The sequence below is a fragment of the Gossypium hirsutum genome, chromosome A01, assembly GCF_007990345.1.
Source record: "Gossypium hirsutum isolate 1008001.06 chromosome A01, Gossypium_hirsutum_v2.1, whole genome shotgun sequence".
Lineage (NCBI taxonomy): Eukaryota > Viridiplantae > Streptophyta > Magnoliopsida > Malvales > Malvaceae > Gossypium > Gossypium hirsutum.
The window spans coordinates 59,176,313-59,188,346 of NC_053424.1; positions in this window are offsets into that span (position 1 = coordinate 59,176,313).

The window sequence follows — 12,034 nt, forward strand, 5'->3', positions numbered from 1 at the left end:
AGAGGTGTCATGTATATTCGGATCACAAAAGTCTCAAATATTTGATGACTCAAAGAGATTTGAATCTGCGACAAAGATGTTGGCTTGAGTTGTTGAAAGATTATGAGCTTGTCATTGACTATCACTCGGGAGAGGCTAACGTGGTTGCCGATGCTTTAAGTCGTAAATCACTGTTTGCTTTACGAGCGATGAATGTACACCTGTCTGTTTCATCCGATAATGTGTTGGTAGCAGAAGTAAAGGCCAAACCATTAATGATTCATCAAATACGGGAATCCCAGAAAGTTGATGATGAATTGGTGGCTAAATGAGCTGAATGTGTTTTGAATGCGGATTCAGAGTTTCAAATTGACAACAATGATTGTTTGAGGTTCAGAAGTCGATTATGTGTTCCAAGAAATGCAAAACTTATTTCGATGATTTTGAACGAAGCTCATAATAGCTGAATGTCGATCCATCCTGGTAGCACAAAAATGTACAACGATCTGAAACGTCAGTTTTGGTGGCCTGGTATGAAACGAGACATTTCTGACTTTGTTTCAAAGTGTTTGGTGTGTCAACAAGTGAAAGCGGAACATCGAGTGCCTTCGGGATTACTTCAGCCGATCATGATAACTGAATGGAAATGGGATCGAATTACGATGGATTTTGTATCTGGGTTGCCATTGTCGTCAAGTAAGAAAGATGCGATTTGGGTTGTTGTTGATAGATTGACAAAGTCGGCTCATTTTATTCCCGTACATATGGATTATTCACTTGACAAACTAGCCGAGTTGTATGTTTCTCAAATTGTGAGGTTACACGGGGTACCTATTTCTATTGTGTCGGATAGAGATTCGAGATTCACATCGCGATTCTGGAAGAAATTGCAAGAAGCTTTGGGTACCAAGTTGCATTTTAGCACCGGTTTTCATCCCCAAACAGATGGTCAATCCGAGCGGATCATTCAGATACTCGAGGATATGTTGAGATGTTGCATCTTTGAGTTTAGTGGTTCATGGGAACGATATTTTCCTTTGATTGAATTCGCTTACAACAATAGTTTTCAATCAAGCATTAAGATGGCACCTTACGAGGCTTTATACGGTCATAAATGCCGTAGACCATTGTTTTGGACCGAGCTTAGTGAAAGTAAAATCTTCGGGGTTGATTTGATCAAAGATGCTGAGCAGAAAGTAAAAGTAATCCGTGAAAGTTTGAAAGCAGCTTCAGATCGTCAAAAGTCATATGCGGATTTAAAACGAAAAGACATTGAATATCAGGTCGGAGACAAAGTGTTTCTTAAAGTTTCACCTTGGAAAAAGGTGCTCAGATTTGGTCGTAAAGGCAAATTGAGTCCGAGGTTCATCGGGCCGTATGAAATATCCGAACGAATTGGACCAGTCGCATACAGATTGATTTTACCCCCTGAACTTGAAAAGATTCACAACGTTTTTCATGTCTCGATGCTTCGACGTTATAGATCCGATCCATCGCACATAATTAATCCATCTGAGATTGAGATTCACTCTGAGTTACGAAGAAGAACCAGTTCGTATTTTGGCTCGTGAAGTAAAAGAACTATGAAATAAGAAAATCTCTTTAGTGAAGGTACTATGGATTAAGCATGGGGTTGAAGAAGCTACTTGGGAACTTGAAGACGCTATGAAGGATCGATATCCTAACTTATTTACTGGTAAGATTTTCGGGGACGAAAATTCCATGTGTGGGGGAGAGTTGTGATAGCCCTAATTTGACCCTATTCGAAAAGTGGTTTCGGGACCACAAAACCGAGTCACAAAAATAATTGATTGTTATATTCTATGCTTATTGTATGTATACATGCATGTGTGAAAGTTTCATGCTTTAATTTTGTCATTTGTATGTGAAATTTATTAAATAGGACTTATGTGTGACATTTTTGAAATGTGATAGGTTCATTTTAAAATGGTCTATTAATGCATGTAATCAAAAAGGTGGACTTGCATGTCAATTTCCCCACTTTGATAGTAGTGGCCGGCCATGGTAATGATGATAAGCAATATGTGTTATGTAATAATATTATAATATGGTAATGGCTTAATTTATGTAATAAAAAAATGTGTGTTAAATTAATTAAATGAATAAAACAAAGAAAAGAAATAAAATGTTCATTTTTTGATATCTTTGGCCGAAAATTCTAAGAAGAGAAGGGAGGGGGAAACAAGCATTCGGCTACTCCTTTCTAGTCTTGATTAAGGTATGAAATCCATGTTAGTTTTTGAATTCTTTTGCATATATTAAGCTAGTTACTAAGTCTCTTACTTGCCCATGTCAAAATTTTGAGTTTGGTAGTAAAATGAGTATACAGTTATGGAAGAGGTTTAAGGGGATGTTTGTTGCCTTTATGAATTAATGAATAATTAGGAATAGGTGATGTTGGAACTAATTTAATGTTCATATAGATAATTTTGAATGATAGAAAAAAATCGGCTTGTGCATTGGTGAAAATGCCGAATGTGAGCATTTATAATAGTTGAGTTATGCTTGTGTTTAAAGTGATGGATTGGAGTGGATGCCTATATGTGTTGTGAATAATTACTAGTAAATTAAGGTTTTCTAGATTACCTATGTCATTGCCGAATGTGTGGATAGTTGAAGAAAAATTTGTTAAAATGCTTAGTAGATGGATATTCGGTTAATGTTGTGTTTAAATGAGCACGATGTGTTGTATTGATATTATGCTTAAGTGAAATTATAGAAATATATATGATGAAATTGATTTGGTGATATACATGTTTAAATAATATGTATACAAAGAATGTGTGAAAGAGTGAATTGGTAATAATCTCTTTGGGACAGCAGCAGTAAAGTGATTTTTGAAAATCACTATAAATTGTGGGAGTTGAGTTAGAAGCTAAATAAATTATGTAATTAAATCTTGATGAGTCTAGTTTCTTATAAATGAAACTATAAAAGCAAAAGAATAGCCGATAATGAGATAATTGAAGTAATGTGGCACAGAGTCAAAATGACTTCTAGATCCCCTGTTCTGTTTTTATAAAATCACTATAAAAAGTATAAAAATATTCAAATGATGAAATTTATATGCTTAGACTCCTTAATGAGTCTAGTTTCAAATGAAATAAACAAGGACATGTTTTGAATTCTGTACAATGAGCAATTTATTTCGTGGTGAAGAGTGGTCAGATTAGTCAAACAGTGAAACAACGGAAACTTTAGGAAAAATATGGTATTTATTGGCTAAACTAAAAATTATAGAAATTTTATGGATAAAATATAAATGAGTCTATTTTCAAGGAAAAGTTACGGAAATTGATTTGGAGTTTCGTAGCTCTAGTTATAAATAATTTAGTGACTGTTGCTCAGGAAGTGAGCTTATAGTGAAATTGTGATTATATTGTAAACATTGATAAAAATTTGCTAATGAATTGCTTATTGATTTCTTATAAGCTTACTATAATCTGTATGTATGAAAGTCGAATATATATGTATTATATTCTAAAAATAATATTTGGATAGTCGATTAATGATTAGTTTAAAATTTGTTGAATTAAAGCTTAAGAGCATAGGGGGGCAATTTCGAATAAGGGAAAAGAGAAAGTAACCGAGTAGCCATTTCGCAACCGTTCAAATATATCCGAGGTAAGTTTTAAGTAGTTTCCTTTAGTATATAATTGACGATGCCACTATAAGAGTGTAGTAGGTAAATTGTGACCTTTGGCTTGCACTTGAATTAAGATGTATAATAGATAATGCATGTATATGACTTATAGTTTGATGGCCACTTTGAATTTAAGATTAAATAATGAATAGAATGAGTGATATGAGATATAACCATTGAGATGAAATATGAATGATGATGTGCGTATCGAGTTTATATTCGAATGTAATATACGACTATTAAGTGAGAAGGTGACTGTCATGTGTTATGATCAAATGTGTATGAGATTGAAAATATCCGGACATGAGGTCCGCAGGCTATATGCTGGAAAATATCCGGACATAAGATCCGCAGGCTATATGCTGGAAAAATATCCGGACAGGAGATCCGCAGGCTATATGCTAGAAATATATATGGACTTAAGGTTCGCAGGCTACGTGCTGGAAAAATATCCGGGTTAAAGACCCACAGGATTAAGCTAGTAATGTATTCCGAGCTCTAAGATTTGACAGAACCGATGCAAGTAAGTTAAATAAGATTTCGACTTCGAATATTAGTGGTAAACATCGTTGCGTAAGTATTATATGTTTTACATGTTAAGGTTCGTGTTATGTGCTTATATTTGAATTGATTTTTTTAAGTGATTTAATAGCATCAAGGCACAAAATATATATATGTGTGTGTGAATGAATTTGGTATTTGAAGATAAGACAATAATATAATTGGTTAATGTAAGTCACCATATGAAAGAATGTGATTAAAGGTTTTAGTATAATCTATGTAAATAATGAAATATGTGCAAGAAGTCTTGTGTATACATACATACATATTCGGCCAAGGGGTTTTGTAACTAATGTACTGGTATATTTGGTCAAGTGAATTACAATTAGAATACAAGTTTTGTGATACTCAATGTTCAATTTTAATGATAAGCCTTAATAGTATGAATTGCTTAAAACTTACTAAGCCTCGAAAGCTTACTCTGTTTCTTATTTCTTTGTTTTATAGATTGTTGATTTTGGCTATTGACTCGGGGATCGTCAGCAGTTCTTCATACTATCGATCTTTTTGGTACAATTATATTTTGGACTCGATATGGCATGTATAGGTTGGACTGTTGACAAAAATATGTTTTGAAATTGTAAATATCTTGACCGTATGAAAATGACACTTATGAATTATAAATCTGTATGTATTTAGTTCGATTTATACTTGTGTTGGTAGATTATGTGATTGAAATTAAATGTTTAGCTTGGTAATACCTCATAGCCTATACCGGCGATCGGACACGGGCTAGGGGTGTTACATGTGGATTCTTGGTGACTCATCCATGGAAATATAGAAAAAAGGCAAGGACTAAATTGGAAATTGCAAAATACTTAATTAATTAAAAGATAAAAAGAAAATATCATCTTATTTTCTCATCATCTTCAACCTAAAAACACATGGAAACCCTAGGAGAGAGAGGAAACTTTCAAGCCCTACTTGGGTAAGTTTTCTTGTCCCGTTTTTTGTAATTTTGATATTTTTGAAACTGAGATAACTTAATCTCTCTATTTGAGGGATTAATTTGAAAAGTTATCAAAGTATGGAAAATGGTTCAAGGATGTATATGCTGTAAATTAGAAATTTATGATAGAAAATGAAAGGTTCTTGATAGATAAACAACTTTTACAAAGTGATTTTTGATGGAAACATGATTTAAGGACTAAAATGTAAACTTGTGAAATTGAAGAAAAATTCTGAATTTTTATGAATCAAGTGCTGTAAAATTTGTAATAGGATTTTGGTTAGGCTTGGAATAGGGAGTAAATTGCACAAGTTTTATTTTTCAAGCCTAGGGATGAAATTGAAATTTATGGAAAAGTTAGAGGAAAAATGGTAATTTTTCCTAGGACGTAAATTGAGTCCATTTAAATATAAAATGTCTGAAATTGATGATCAAATTCATTTTTATAGATCAAGACAAAACTAATTCGAGGTTAGATTGAGGAAAAGAAAAGTCTTTGGATTAGTAGATTTCTAATGCGAACAAGTGTTGAGGTAAGTTCGTGTAACCTAATTGAGCATGCAGATCTGTTTATTTGAATGTTGTGTATGTATGGAATGTGATATACCTTGATTTTGATATGCAAAAAGGGTTGAGTCCCGATTGAATATTGAATTCCGATGGTTATATTACACTTTCCTGAAACTAATAAGGTCCTGCATTTGTTGTGGATGGGATTTAGCTCAGACGAGTAATCCTATTGACCTTGTTATAAATGGATTTAGCCCGAACGAGTAATCCTCATATCATACCTCTCGAGTATACGTTACGATAAGGGTTTAGCCTAGACTGGTAATCCTAATCGAGCTCTTTTGAGCATACGCTATAAAAAGGATTTAGCCTGGACTGTAATCCTATTATACGATATGTGGCTCGAGAGCATGTTCCTTGGTTAAGTGCCTTAAGAGGTACCCTCAAATAAGAATTTAAGAATTATTGAATTGTACACCCCGATTGTACCACCTGAGTATTCATTGAAATTTCAATGATTCAATGGATATAAAACTCTTGACATGGCATGAGAATTATGAAATGAAATGATAATGTCTTGAAAGAGTAATGTATGATGATCTCATCTATCCTTACTTTATGTATATGTAAACTTTGTGACTAACATGTTTTGATTGGATGCATGTGTTTAGATTTAATAAAGGGGAACTTGTTATTGTATGCTTAGATTTAATAAAGGGGATTGGTAAGATAGTTTCTGTTATACGAACTTACTAAGCATGTAATGCTTATTCCATTTATTTTTCCCCTGTTTTATAGTGCTCAGAAGCTCACGAAGGTTGGAGATCATTGGAGCATTGTCACACTATCAACTAGTTATTTTGGGTATATTTAATAAAATCATTTTGGTATAATGGCATGTATAGGACAACTTGGCCATTAGTGGTATGAAAATGATGTTTTGTAACCTAGCTATTGGAATGGCTAGTAATGGCTTATTTTTGGTATTATTAAGTAGGTTATGATGATATACTCATATGTGATATGTTATATATATGTGATCAAATAATGCAATTGCCTAAGTTAATCCAAGGTAATTGTATAAACATATATGCATGTAATGATATATCTTGTTGAATAATGAAGTTTGTTAAATTTGAATGCTTGGAATGGTTGGTATTGGTTGTGTGTTTCAAGTTCAGGTTTTGGGTGAAATTTTGGGTGTGAAATGAAGCTAGAAATGACTTCATTTTGTCCACACGAGCAGACACACGGGTGTGTGTCTAGACAGTGTGTAAAACACGGCCTGGTGACATAGGCATGTGGTTAGGTCGTGTGTCCCCTACATCTTAATTTTGAGAAACAGAATGCTCAGAATTGAGCACACGGGAAGAGACACAGGCGTGTGTCTCAGCCATGTGTGCCACATGGCCTAGAACACGAGCGTGTGTCTTGGCCGTGTGAAACCTGTACCTAATTTTGAATTGAATTAATTAACCACACGGCCTAGCACATGTGCGTGTGGCATGGTTGTGTGCACAAGTCAGAGAGTTACATAGGGACAAACACGACCTCTAGCACGGGCGTGTCCCAGGGTCACACGGGCATGTCCATTGGACAACAAAGGCGTGTGAGCCCTGAACCTTGGAAAAATTTTGAAATGTCGTGAAAAATTCTTAGAGTTCCTGATTAAGTTTCGACTCAATTCTAATGCTCGTATTGGGCCTTGAGGGTCCAACTAGATGTTTTGAATGTTCTCGGCTAATGAATAGTAATTTACATAATTTGTTTGAAAAATATTTTGAATGTTTTGGTAATGCTCCAAAACCTTATTCTGACTACGGATTCAGGTTAGGGGTGTTACATCGTTGGTCATCTCCATACTTAAAAGGGACGAGAACCCTGATGACCAACACATCATTCTGTACAGCCTTTAAGGTAGACTCTTTTTCAATAGGGATTTTCTTTCCATATACGATGGTGACAGGTTTTGCTCTAACGTGTTTATCTCATTTGTCTTAACACTCTCCCGTATCTCTAGCTGGAAAGAATCCAAGAGACACTATTTATGTTCCCTAAATGTTGGGCAAACTTGGATAAAGTTTCCTTGAGTTCCTTGGTGGAATTTTTAGATTTGATCCATATCAATTCCCATTATAAACATGGGTGGCTTGGTGTGAATTAGATTTGACTTCCTCAAGATGTCAAAGAGTCATTCAAGCGGGGTTGTGATTTCTTCCACTTTTCCCTTTTGAACGCTCTTTTCTTTAGTTATAACATTAAATGTTCGATTGTGGTTCAGTAACAGATTCGTGTTAACACCTGGTGTATTCTCTCACTAAAAAATTTATCTTTCCTGCCCTTATAAGATTTTGTACCTTGTATTTTAGCGCTAAGCAGTTCTTGATGGTATGACTTGGATTGCCAGAGTGATACTTACATCGAGCATTGGCATCATACCACTTTGGAAATGGCAGTTGCATTGGTTCCTTGTATGTAGGTACAATAGTTTCTCCACTAGAATCAAAAAAATTTTCGCGTAGGAGATGGGGATTGGATCAAACACAGGCCTCTCTCGTGGTGGCCTTAGGGCTCGGCTTTGTCGGGACCGTGTTGGCAGAGTTAACATGGGGGGATTTGTAATGGATACAGGTGGACGATACATAAATGGTGAAGTATTGGTAGTATTTACAGCCAGGTATTGGGGACGTGGAGGTATTGGGCTCAGGTATGGAAAGTAAGAGTATGGGTATCTGTCTAGTGCGATTTTTTGTGTTTCTACTTCCTTTTTCTTCCTAATGACACATCCCTTCTGTAACACCCCAAACCCGGCCTAGACGTTATGACCGGATCCGACGTGCCACATCAAAAACGTTAAAAACATTTTTCTGTTCTATGTTCAGAAAATCGTACTTGATGTTCAAAGGATTAATTCATTAAGGGTTAAAGTGAATGGAAGTTGTGCACCAGGTAGGAAACCGGAAAAGGAGGTGAGTCCATCGGACTGCTTAAGTACCAAGCTCTTTCGGATCCAATCCTAGGCGTGCACACCGCCATTGCCACACTCTAACATCGCGTATATTTTTAGGTTACCATTGAAATTATGTCTATTTTAGAATAAAACGTATTTAAGTTTATAAAACGTTATCATAGCAGAAGCCTTGTTTGTAATCGTGTTACTTCGAAATCAGCTTATGTTTTTGGAAAACGAACCCTAGATCTAGCCCATTTTGATAGTTAATATAATTTAAGGTCATCATGATAAGTTATAAATCGAAACCCAATTAAAAATAATCATAAGTGGCCTTATTACATAACAAAACCCAAATCATCAAAGTAAAGAAAATTGAAGTCCAAATCACCAGAAGAAATCCATATTGCAGAACGAGTGGCCACTCCGAATCCCTCGTAGCTCCAAGCCCACTATGGTTGGGGATTACCTGCATGGATGAAGATAGGGGATGAGTTTGGGGAAACTCAGTGTGTAAAATTGAACCAACCATTGCCCATATCAGCTCAAACCACAGAAACAGAATAAATTGGCCTTAGCCCAGAACAGTATACAGAATTAAGGCATAGGCCCATAACAGATCAGATCAGATATTTCATGTATATGCAGAACCCAACCCATAACCAACCACATACACCCCCTTACCAACCTTTCACCATGTGGGGAGACTACTCGACCCACCCAACCGCTACACGCCACAGAATTATGCAGCATGGCTGCCAGAACAGATAATGTGACAGAGTTACCAGAACAGATAATTGTGGCAGAGCCACCAGAACAGAAATATGTGGCAGAGCCACCAGATCAGATAATTGTGGCATAGCCACCAGGACGCTTCCTCCAAAATATAACCCATGTCCCCATGCAACAAATATTCTTTCATGGCATACATCATACAAATTTAAATCAACATGCTTTTCAGACAAAATTAACCCTAGGGGCATATTGGTCATTTACACCTAGGGGTATCATGGTAATTTTCCATACATAAGGGTATTGTAGTAATTTAGCTACTTTTAGGTTTTTCATGCATATTCTATCCATTTACGTACTATCAGAATACTTACCGTGCATACTTACCAAATTGAGCCCGTTGGCCCATGAACCCCATTTTTGGCCCATTAAGCCCACATTATCAAAATGTACGAAATCGCACGTACTGCAGTTTATTACCTTCAAAATACCAAACATGCAAACCCAACTATCTTACGAGCATTCGAACACTCGCAATTTCCCAAAATACCAACTTTTCGGCATTTCGGCTTTTCGACTTTTGCCGATCTAGTCTATGAGAGGGTGTCAGTTACACACCTGTTTTATGATGATTCGCTGACGAGATCCATGCACGAACTGCCTTTGCCGAAAATAGTGTCTCGATCCATATCTGTTCGCTCCACTTGTCCAAGCCCTTGATCAACAGCCTCTTAATCACACACTGATTCTTCCAGTCAACGTTCCCCCTTAGTTCCTACTTGATTCTGATGCAGTTCTAAGCCCTCAAACGATAACAAAAGCCGAGCCCTCAGTGATCTCAGTATTCGGCTATGTCCCTAGGATAGTGTGGGAGTTTCAGCTTTTTGCAAAAGTGTAGAGAAAGATAAAATATGAGGGTTTTTACTTGTGGTATTGTCGACAGAAACCTGGGGTTTAGAGGTTGAGAGAATCGGGCAAAGATGATGAGAAAAATAAGAGATTTGGCTAGGGAAAAATCGGTACAAAAGGAGTCAAGTTTTCAGGATTTCGGGATTTGAGGCAATCGGCTATAGTCTTAAAAATAATGGAAGGAAGGTAGTATAGAGTAGGGTGGCTGAAGGATTCGGCTATGGGGAAAAGAAGAAGAAAAGAATAAGTGGATGGAGAGAAGAGAAAAAGAAAAGAAGAAGAGAATGGTCAGGAAACGGCAGCACTTACCACTAATGCCGAATTTATACTGGCACTAACCCTAGCCGAAATTCCCATGCTAAAGTCCCTCGGCCGGCCACCTCTTGTTCCTTGATCAGCTCCTAGATTTCCTCCCTTATCTGCTCCTAAATCCTATCCCTTATCAACTCCTAAATCCTATCCCTTATCAACTCCTAAATCCTCTCCTGACAGAGTTTCACTTCAGTTCCACTGCTTACCTTTTCTGAACATAAAAATAATAATTCCCTTAATATGTTGTCATTGTGACTTGAACCTCAGCTCTCCTAGCATCCACACGCCACTTTTATAGCCTTGCCAGTGGCGTCACATTCCACTTTGCCACTTGCTTCCTTATGTCTTATTTTACCCAAATAATATTTAAGACCCCTGTTAACCAGAACCCCTTTTTCTTATGGAATTAAAATTAATTAAAACTATCGGGTTTTACCTTAAGCTTGGGCCTTCTAGAGGCCCACTAACGTACTTAATCCTATGACAAACAAACAGGACACAGAATTTTCAAATTTTTCCAACATTTTTAAAATTCTCAAAAATTGAGGCGTTATAACTCTACCATCCTTAAAGAAATTTCGTCCTCGAAATTTTCCTGGTCCGAACAGATGAGGGTATTGTTGCTGCATCGCCTCCTCTGGCTCCCAAGTAGCTTTCTCTCTACCATGATTACGCCAAAGCACCTTTACTAATGGGACAGATTTCCTTCTGAGGACCTTAACATCCCGAGCCAGTATCTGCACAGGCTCCTCCTCGAAGGTCAAATCAGTTTGAACGTCGATTTCTGCGACTCGCACGACATGAGCAGGATCAGAATGATAATGCCTTAACATGGAGACGTGAAAAACATCGTGAATCCTGTCTAGTTCTGGAGGCAATTCCAACTGATAAGCCACTGGCCTTACTCGCTTCAAAACCCGACAAGGCCCAATGAACCGCGGACTCAACTTGCCTTTCTTACCAAACCTCAATATCTTCTTCCAAGGAGAAACCTTTAAAAAGACCATATCCCCTACTGAGTACTCAATCTCCTTACGCTTCAAATCTGCATATGATTTTTGCCTATCAGATGCTTCTTTCAAACGGTCCCATATTATTCTGACCTTAGCCTCAGTATCAGCCACCAATTTCGGTCCAAGAACTTGTCGCTCCCCTAGCTCCGTCCAACAACTAGGTGTACGACACCTTCGACCATACAGTGCTTCATACGGTGCCATTCAAATACTCGCCTGATAACTGTATTGTACGTAAATTCTGCCAACGGTAAGTAGTCCTTCCAACTACCTCGAAAGTCAATCACGCATCCCCTTAACATGTCCTCCAAAATCTGAATGACCCTTTCCGACTGACCATCAGTTTGGGGATGGAAAGTCGTACTGAAGTTCAACCGTGTCCCTAATGCCTCATGCAAGTTTTGCCAAAGCCGAGATGTGAATCTGGGATCCCGGTTAGAGATAATCGAAACTGG